Source organism: Bison bison, unplaced genomic scaffold (assembly GCF_000754665.1).
Source record: "Bison bison bison isolate TAMUID 2011002044 unplaced genomic scaffold, Bison_UMD1.0 scf7180017864307, whole genome shotgun sequence".
NCBI classification, from domain to species: Eukaryota; Metazoa; Chordata; class Mammalia; order Artiodactyla; family Bovidae; genus Bison; species Bison bison.
In genome coordinates, this window is record NW_011494879.1 from 9,247,642 (window position 1) to 9,258,353 (window position 10,712).

A 10,712-nucleotide genomic window follows, 5' to 3' on the forward strand; every position below is an offset into this window, starting at 1 on the left:
TTTAGTTAAAAAAAAAAAAAAATCAAAGGGAGAGAGAAGATAAATATTTGGGGCGGGTGAAGGGCATCCATGTTGTTTTTTCCTTACTTCCATTGTTTTTATAAATGGAGACAATTTACAGGATCAACTTATTTACTTTAGAGCAGTTCCTCGGGAGTTATTGAGCTTAAAGTCCTTCTCTAATGGTTAAAGAGTCAATATTCTGTTCCATAATCTTGCTAGCTGAGCCCAGTGCAGGAGATGAGCCTGGATCAGGTAAGTCCATTATGAGACTGTAATCAGTATTTTGTTGTTGTTGTTGTTGTGTTCCTGAAAGAACATTGGGGGCGTTCATATGTGATGGATCTTTAAATGTTCTTGTGAGATTCTAGAACAGTGTGAGTAGTAACCACAGGTGCACTGTGAGACAGGAAAGAAAAATGAATACCTGAGTGTAGCAGTTGGTATCTGCTAGTGTAACTGACTGTCCCCAGGGCAACCCCCCACCTGACCCCCCAATGCCCAGTGTTCACTGTTGCCTGGTGAAGGCTGCTTATTGGGAACACTGGGAGGTTTTTCTTCACCAAAGCAGAGTGAACAGGAAGTTCCAGAAGGTGAATATCCCTGAAAGAAGTCCTCAGGCAATGATGGACATAGAATCTTTGCACTAAAATTCTTTAAAACTGCATTAAAACTGACTTGCATTTTATACTGTCTTATAGAATTCCCTAGAACAGCAGTCCCCAATCTTTTTGGTGCCAGGGACCAGGTTCATGGAAGACAATTTTTCCATGGATCAGAGGGTAGAGAGTTGGGGATGGTTTTAGGACGATTCAAACACATTCCATTTATTGTGTATTTTATTTCTATCATCATTACATCAGCTCTACCTCATCATCACCCATCAGATCCCAGGGGTTGGGGACTCCTGTTGTAGAAAATTCACATCTCAATTTCTTTTGGTGTTAATTCCCTCTTAAATCTTGTATGGGGTTTCTTCCTTTCCCAGTCTCATTTCCACATTCCTCACTCTGTGTTTCCTAATGTCATCTTCTGTTAAACCTAATTGCTCTTAAGGCTTGTCTCAGGAGCTGCCCCTAGAGGGACACACTCAGACACATTTTGGCTTCTTCCAGGTGATTGCAATGATGAGGTAGTGTGTGGCCTGGAACCTAGAGTTTTTACTGGGCTCCCCAGGTGGCTCAGTGGTGAAGAATCTGCCTACCAATGCAAAAGACATGAGTTTGATCCCTGGGTCAGGAAGATCCCCTGGAGCAAGAAATGGCAACCCGTTCTGCTATCCTTGCCTGGGAAATCCCATGGAGAGAGTGTGGTGGGCTACACATCAAGGGGTCACAAAGAGTCAGATATGGCTGAGCAACTGAGCACAGCACACACACAGCAAACGTACACCGGACGTGAAGTAATCCAAAGGGACAGAATCCAAATCCTCTAGCACGTCTAGGTAGTGGCCTTCATCACAGCTGGCACCTGGATACCTGGTCAAGAAGACAGAGCACAGCACTGGATATAAAGAGGGAGAGTCTAAAACATGGAACTGGAGGGAAGAGGCACTCCTTATCCGGATGACATATAAATGGTATGAGTGTCCAAGAATGCCAGGCTGGTAATCGGGGTTTATCAGAAGCACAGGGTGCCGTCTTGAGGTAGCAGATGAAGTCATTTGACGTAGAACTGATGTGGCCTGAACCTGCCTGACAGTAAGTTTCGGTACTCAAGCCTGACACTAAGCTTTTTGCTTAGTACTGCTTCTTTTAATTCTAACAAAGATAGTGACATATGGTGTTATCACCTCTATTCTATAGGCAAAAAAAAAAAAACTGAATTTTTTTGTTGTTAATTTATTTATTTTAATTGGAGGCTAATTACTTTGCAATGTTGTAGTGGGTTTTGCCATACACTGAAATGAATCAGCCATGGGTGTACATGCATTCCCCATCCTGGACCCCCCTCCCACATCCATCCCCTTACTTTTTCAAAGTCATCTTCCTGGAAAATGGTGGAGGGACCCATTTCTGACTAATTTCATAGTTCATGCACCTTTTGGTAAAAATACAAAGCAGAATCTCCTGGACTTCTGTGGGTACATTTCCTCAAGAGGATGGGCCATAAAGTGATGTAGGGACTCCAGGGATTTATACTCTCTTTATTATCAGATCTCATGTCTATACAGAAGATCCGTAGGAGGGGCTAAGGAATTAAAGTGCAGGTTCCCAGGTGGTGCTAGTGGTAAAGAATCTGCCTGCCAATGTAGGTAGACATAAGAGACCTGGGTTCAATGCCTGGGTCAGGAAGATGGCCTGGAGGAGGGCACAGCAACACACTCCAGTATTCTTGCCTGAAGAATTTCATGAGCAGAGGAGCCTGGCAGGCTATAGTCCATGGGGACACAGAGTTGAACAAGACTGAGCACACGTGTTGTTGATCACAAAAGAGGTGATCACAAAAGCCAGAGAAGTTGTAGAAAGATGATGTACAATTAGTTGTGCATACATCGCTTCTTGGTGCTCAGATATTAGGGCAGTCTCCAAATTAACCCAGGATCCCCTTGATTGGGAAGACAATAGTGTTATTTTGTTTAAAGAATTTACTTTTCATTGTGAGGCATACTATATAAAAAAGCACATACAATAAAAAATATTTTGCTTACTAAGGATTGTAAAGTGAGCATTCATGAAACCTCTATCCAGATCAAATCATTGAATTTTACCAATCCCTAGACACCCCACAGTTACCCTCAGATTTATAACTCCCTTCCTTCCCTACTGTCTTCTCAGTAGCTAAACTGCATCTGACTGTAGCCTGCCAGGATCCTCTGTCCATGGGATTCTCCAGGCAAGAATATTAGAGTGGGTTGCCATTTCCTTCTCCAGGGTATCTTCACAACCCAAGGATCAACCTCATGTCTCCTGCTTGGCAGATAAATTCTTTACTACTGAGCTACCAGGGAAGCCCTCCCATCTGCTAGCCACATCTTTATACAAAAATATGGTCCTATTTTTGTCCTCACTGCCTTTCTTTCTTTTTAATAATGTTTAATAGTTGTAATGACCACTTATTCATGTGAATATGATAGAGCTTAATTTCTGCTTTTGAGCTTTATATAAATGCTGTATGCAGACTTTCCAGCATTCTGTCTCACTGTGCCAGTATGAACTGACCATTAAAAAAAAATTTAACTACAGTGTTTTAGGGATGTTGAAGAAAGTGTGCCAATTTGTTCAGGTTTATCCCTTAGAGGACTTATGTTCAGAAAACATATTATATGTCATGGAGAATAAATAGAGACTTTAAAAGCCACTTGGCAGGTCATATAGTTGTCATGGTCACTGAAGAGGATTTACATGGTTCCCTATTAAGCACTTCTCCTTCATAGGTCAGGTCACATAATTAATGCCTGGATCAACAACAGATTCATGAACAGTGAGGTCATTCCATTGTCAGTCGTTTTCTCACAGGAGAAACTAGAGGATGTTCTTAAGTTTTCTTGCTCCAGGAATGAAGATATTGAATTGCAGCTTTGGTACTTTGATTCATACCTCCTTTCCTAGAGCACTTTGCTTTGGCCCCTGGAAAATTCTTACTTGGTCTTCAATGTTCAGCTCAAATATCACTTCTCAGATGAGACTTTCCACTGTCTTCCCTCCGAGGAGGAGATAATCTCCAGAAATTCACTGCCTTAGGGAGTGCTTGGGAGGAGAAAATGGCAACCCACTCCAGTATTCTTGCCTGGAGAATCCCAGGGACGGTGGAGCCTGGTGGGCTGCCATCTATGGGGTCACACAGAGACCGACACGACTGAAGGGACTTAGCAGCAGCAGCAGCAGCAGCAGCAGGGAGTGCTTGAATCTAATTCTGTTGCCAATAACACAGCAGCAGCATTACGTTTACATGCTGGTCTTCTCTGCTCCACATTAAGAGACTTGGGAAGAGGGACAGTACCCATTTATCTTCTCCCTTCTCAGTGATGAGCATATAGGCATCCACTCACTTTTGTTGGATCAATCAGTCAATCAATCAATGAAAGGATAGATAAAGTCCTGTAGAGGGAAATTAATTAATGGCAGAGACTCACTGAATCTTAAATCAGAAAGACACGGCAAGGTTATAAATTATAATAGTCAAGGGGAGCTGGAGAAACTTTCAAGAAGTGATGAATGGGGAAGATACCACAGGATGGGTGACATAGATGCTTAATCCAAGAACACAGAGCATGTCAGAGATGTGGTGAGATGGTTATCATTTTAGCCAGAGCACTATTCATCTGGCCTAAAAGGAGGCATGCCAGACCATGATGATCTCTTTCATAACCTGATGACATTTGAGTAATACTGGAGTGGGTTGCCATTTCCTTCTCCAATGCAGGAAAGTGAAAAGTGAAGTCACTCAGTCGTGTCCGACTTTTAGCGACCCCATGGACTGCAGCCTATCAGGCTCCTCCATCCATAGGATTTTCCATGCAAGAGTACTGGAATGGGGTGCCATTGCCTTCTCCATATTAATCTTAAAGAAAGCGTTATTTCCATAAAAACATAAATGTCACACACACACACACACACGCAGCATGTGTGCATGCTCAGTCACGTCTGGAGCTGGAGTGAGTTGCCATTTCCTACTCCAGGGGATCTTCCCAACCTGGGGATCAAGCCTGCCTCTCTTGCATCTCCTGCACTGGCAGGTGGATTCTTCACCATATATGAGTAAAGAGAGCTCTTTGTGGATATGGCGAATATACATGACTGATTGGTTGGGGAAACTTGGAAACTTCTACAGATTATTTACTTTTAAATACTTGGACAAAACACGCTTTTGTAATGGAAGCTATTTTAAGTTCAAAAATTTCAGTTCATCTTCCTGAAGGTTTCAGGAGCCTACCTGTTTAATCCATGCAACACAGAGTGGTGAAATGATCATTTAACATTATGGTGTACTTGGAGGTGCCTTAAAAGTCAAAACGCAGAGCTTCTGATTAACAACATTCTTGCTCATGAACCTGAGTGTTTCTGGGATCAGATGCCCTTGCTGTCAAAAATCAGTGCTGAAATCCCTATTCAAGTGTTTGTTTCCTTCTTTGTTCCATTACTAATAACATTCCCCTGCCCACCTCATAATTCTAAGTGATACAATATAGTGTGTAACAACCACGAGCTACTGGGTCTTCCCTGGGAGCTCAAACTATAAAGACTCTGCTTGCATTGCAGGAGGCCTAGGCTCAATCACTGGGTCAGGAAGATCCCCTGAAGGAGGAAATGGCAACCCACTCCAGTATTCTTACCTGGAGAATTCCATGGACAGAGGAGCCTGTCGGGCTACAGTCCATGGGATCACAAAGAGATAAACACAACTAAATGACTAACATTTCCCTTTCCACTTTCATAGTGATAATAACTATGGTAACATTCATAAATGCATTTGTTTCTATCCAAACAAAGGTGCTATACAAATATAGAAAATGGTTATGACTACTAGTTATGGAACTTGACACACCAAAATGTTGCAGTTGCATGGTCAGGAAGCTTTGAAATGAAAAAGGAGAATGTCTGATTTTTTTTTGAGTGAGGATCGAGATGGTAGCTTTTATTTTATATTAGAATATAGTTGATGTATGGCAAAACCAATACAATATTGTAAAGTATTTAGCCTCGGATTAAAATAAATACATTTAAATTTAAAAAAAAGAATATAGTTGATTGACGGACTTCCCTAGTGGCTCAGAGAGTAAAGCGTCTGTCTACAATGTGGGAGACCTGGGTTCAATCCCTGGGTCGGGAAGATTCCCTGGAGAAGGAAATGGCAACCCACTCCAGTACTCTTGCCTAGAAAATCCCATTGATGGAGGAGCTTGGTGCAGGCTACTATCCATGCAGTCACAAAGAGTCAGGCACGACTGAGCGACTTCACTTCATTTCACTTGTCGTTGATTGACCATGTTATGTTAGTTTCAGGTGTACAGCAAAATGATTCAGTTATACATGTATATATCCTTTTTCAGATTCTTTCCCCGTATAGGTTATTTCAGAGTCCTGAATAGAGTTCCCTGTGCTACAGCAGGTCCTTGTTGATTATTTTATACAAAGTAGTGTGTATATGTTAATCCCAGCCTCCTGAGACAGCAGATGTTCTAACCTAAGTCTTAGGTTTGGCATTGCTCTTCCTGGCAGATATTTTTATTTTCTGTATCCCAAATCCTCTCAAATATGCATTTCACTCTTTCACACTAATACATATTTGGGTGTTCATTCTGAATCATGGTCAACTCTCTCATGCAAACCCAAGTTTGCATCTAAGAGGTCCTAGTCGACCCAGTGACTTGAGGATGGAGAGATGGATCTCACTGTTTCCTTCTCTGTGCTCTTCATATTGATAAAATGAAGAAGTTGAATGAGATGATCTCTTAAGTTTCTTTCAGCTCAGAAGTTTTTAAGTAACATGAAATGTCTCTTGTCTAAAGGCAGAAGAAGATTGTTAAGTTACATGCAGCTTATCAAAACTTATCCCCCCCCTATATATTCTTATACATTTAAATAAAAATGGCCATGTAAGGTGTGGTTTGTGGAGAAGGCAATGGCAACCCACTCCAGTACTCTTGCCTGGAAAATCCCATGGACAGAGGAGCCTGGTAGGCTGCAATCCATGGGGTCGCTAAGAGTCGGGCACGACTAAGCGACTTCACTTTCACTTTTCACTTTCATGCATTGGAGAAGGAAATGGTAACCCACTCCAGTGTTCTTGCCTGGAGAATCCCAGGGATGGTGGAGCCTGGTGGGCTGCCGTCTATGGGGTCGCACAGAGTCGGACATGACTGAAGCGACTCAGCAGCAGCAGCAAGGTGTGATTTGAGGGTTAATTTTTAATGACTTTATTTTAGGCATTTGCAAATGTTCTCCTTCAGGTGAAGATAAAGGATGCATCTATCTGAATCCTATTCAGAACTTCTTTCATCATCTTCCTTCATAGCTTTGACCTCTCTTTTAAGTTTTGAGCCTCCTCTGTGCATCACACTTTTAGCATCCTTATCAGTTCTATATCAGATTGTTTTTCTTCCTGTCAAAACCTTTGGATAAATTAGAGCATGTTTCAGTCACTTTCCCTCTAGTAGCAGCACTAAGTACATACACATTTTGGGTGGTCTTCGGGCATATTTCTTGGTTTAATTTGATCTATATCACATATCCCAGGAAGGAGAATGGACCAGGCTGCTGTATATTTTTCCCACTGCTCTCAGCAAGCCATTCATCAGTAGTTATTATGCACCTACTTTGTAGGGCGTAATTCTATGTAGCTCTAGGCTGGAGCTGAGATCCAGTTGTGAGGTTTTAAGGGATTTCTACATCTGGTTGTTAAACACAGCCATTGCTAAACAGTAGATGATAGAAACCAACAGTTAAATAATGCAGGTAAAAAGGAAAATTAATAGATACTACAAATCATGATTTGAGTATTTTACCAACCTTACTATTGTATATGCTCAAGAGGTGGCTGAAGTCACTGCATTGTGTGCTGTGATGCAAATGCAATATATGGATATTGCTCATCATCCCTTTACAACTCTGCATGCGTTGATACCATGTTGGTTGCTTGAAACTGGCCAAAAGACTTCCCAGGTGCTCTAGTGGTTAAAAATTTGCCTTCCAATGTAGACGATGCAGGTTCCATCCCTGGTTGGGAAGCTAAGATCTCACATGACTCCTGACCAAAAAACCAAAACATAAAACAGAAGCAATAGTGTAACAAATTCAATAGAGACTTTAAAAATGATCGACATCAAAGAAATTGCTCAAAGTGGGAATATTTCCACGACAAAATTTGGCAAATGCTACAAGTGGGCCCTCCTGCACCCCTACCCAGCCGACTGAAAACACTTAGCACATCACTGCTTCTAGGTGATGTATAAAGTCTGAGTTGAAAAGTAACCATAGTGTTTGGGGAAGTGCAGCGTCCAAGGGTAAGCTGGGGCAAAGGTGTCAGAATAGCACATTGAATGCTAGTGCTGATTCATAATTAAAAGATAAGTCCAAGATAATTAAAAGGTAACCAAGAGAAACATCCTGTGCTTTGGGCCGAGTACTATAATTAAGCTCAACATACACTTTACCCGCTGGAATAGAGTAGGAAGCAGGTGCTGCGTCTTCTGAATGCAGTGAAAAATGCAGTTGGGGAGGTTTCTGATGGACTTTGTTACAAAGCGGATAGCTACTCTCTCTCTTTGTCAATAAAAATTAGAGGGATAGAAACAGTTTTACAAATCCAGAACGCCTGAGGTTTAGCTATAAAATATGTCTCCCAACTTTTATTTGAGGTTGATACAAATGTTTGAGCCAGTTTACTTTTAATACTCTTGAATTAAAGACTTACAAGTTATTCAGCAATTCTCTGGTGTTATGAATCACCCCTCATTTATAAGGAAGGCAACTGGCATTAACTAAGCATCAACCATGTGCCAGACAACTTCTTAGATACTTAATATAGGCAATTGTCTTGTCTCCTGTGCTCTGTAAGGGAGGGATGAACAGGGAAGAGAGAAAATGAATACGTAGTGGACACATGCGTATTCTGCGCGTACATTGTCTGGAATCATTGCACCAAGTTGAAAAGATATTATTTATGCTCATTTTACAGTAACATTGAGCTTGGAAAAAATTTTAAAGAAACCTTTCTAAATTGACATTGCAAGAAAGTGACAGAGCTAAGATTTTTTGAACATATATATATAGACTTTCTATTAAACATTTTTTTTCTTTTTCATTAGGGTTTATTTCAGAATACTGAATATAGCTTTCTGCGCTATAAAGTGGGCCCTTGTTGTTTATCCACTCTATATATAATAGTTTGCATCTGCTAATCCCAAACTCCCAATCCATCCTTCCTTCACCTTGTCTCCTTTATGGCAACCACAAAGCTGTTCTTTATTTCTGTGACTCTGCTGAATGGATAAAGAAGATGTGTACATACATGTATATGTATATACACATATATAGAACTGGATACTCAGTTCAGTTTAGTCGCTCAGTCGTGTCCGACTCTTTGCGACCCCATGAATTGCAGCACGCCAGGCCTCCCTGTCCATCACCAACTCCCGGAGTTCACTCAGACTCACGTCCATCGAGTCAGTGATGCCATCCAGCCATCTCATCCTCTGTCGTCCCCTTCTCCTCCTGCCCCTAATACCTCCAAGCATCAGAGTCTTTTCCAACGAGTCAACTCTTTGCATGAGGTGGCCAAAGTACCAGAGTTTCAGCTTTAGCATCATTCCTTCCAAAGAAAGCCCAGGGCTGATCTCCTTCAGAGTGGACTGGTTGGATCTCCTTGCAGTCCAAGGGACTCTCAAGAGTCTTCTCCAACACCACAGTTCAAAAGCATCAATTCTTCGGCACTCAGCCTTCTTCACAGTCCAACTCTCACATCCATACATGACCACTGGAAAAACCATAGCCTTGACTAGTTGGACTTTACTGCTCAACCATTAAAAAGAATAATGCCATTTTCAGCAACAGGGATGGACCTAGAGATTATCATACTAAGTGAAGTAAGTCAGAAAGAGAAAGACAAATACCATATAATATCATTTAGGTGTAGAATCTAAAATATAGCACAAACAAAATTACGGATCAACCAACATTTTTAAAAATGTGTATTACATGCTAGGGGATGACCTGGATGAAGGAAAATGTTTAATGTTGTGTCATCTCTCTATTTATAAAGTTTATACATCTTAGGAGGGGAACATACATAATTATCGTCACTTGAGTGAATATTATTATGAGCCCAGCACACTAAGTTCATCAGAAGCCTATTCAGCATGGTCCTCAGAGCTCAGTGCAGGCATCTGGGAGCACTCTAGATTAAGCTTAAAGGACATACAGGAATTTGGCAGATGGGATGGAATGGAGTGGGTTAACAGCATTCTAGACAGAGGGGAGAGCGTCTGCAAAGGACTGGATTCAGAACGACCAAGGCAAGTCAATCATACTAAGAGCTAAAATACTTTCAATCCTTGTAATACATCTCAGAGGAGACTTAGCTATCATAAATGAGGTTGTTCAAGGTGATGAAGTGACTAGATCATGCATTTCTATATAATTACATAAAGTTTGGCTTTTTATCTTGAGGATAGTGCTCCAAACAAGGACACAATATTATCAGGCTCTTTTTTTTATATGTGTAACAAATAGAAATCTGACTAGTAACTCTATTGTTTAAAGTCTATTGTTCTGTTTTTTCTTTTTTTTTTTTTTGTAAGAACTGAATGGTTCATGGTCAAAATCTAAGTATAGTGCCTGAGGTGAAGTAAGTCTCAGTTGACGCTATCTTTCTGTTTGTGTAATATTTCATGGGCTGTCTCTGGCTCTCCCCCAGTCTCATCTTTAGCTACTCTCATTTTGGGATTCAACATACCACCTGCTCGGAGAAGGCAATGGCAACCTACTCCAGTACTCTTGCCTGGAAAATCCCAAGCTGCATGGGGTCGCTAAGAGTCAGATACGACTGAGCATCTTCACTTTCACTTTTCACTTTCATGCATTGGAGAAGGAAATGGCAACCCACTCCAGTGTTCTTGCCTGGAGAATCCTAGGGATGGGGGAGCCCGGTGGGCTGCCATCTCTGGGGTTGCACAGAGTCTGACACGACTGAAGCTAATTAGCAGCAGCATACCACCTGCTTGGGGTATTTTCCCACATGAAGCATCACTTTCCTGAAGTTCACCAAGTGAG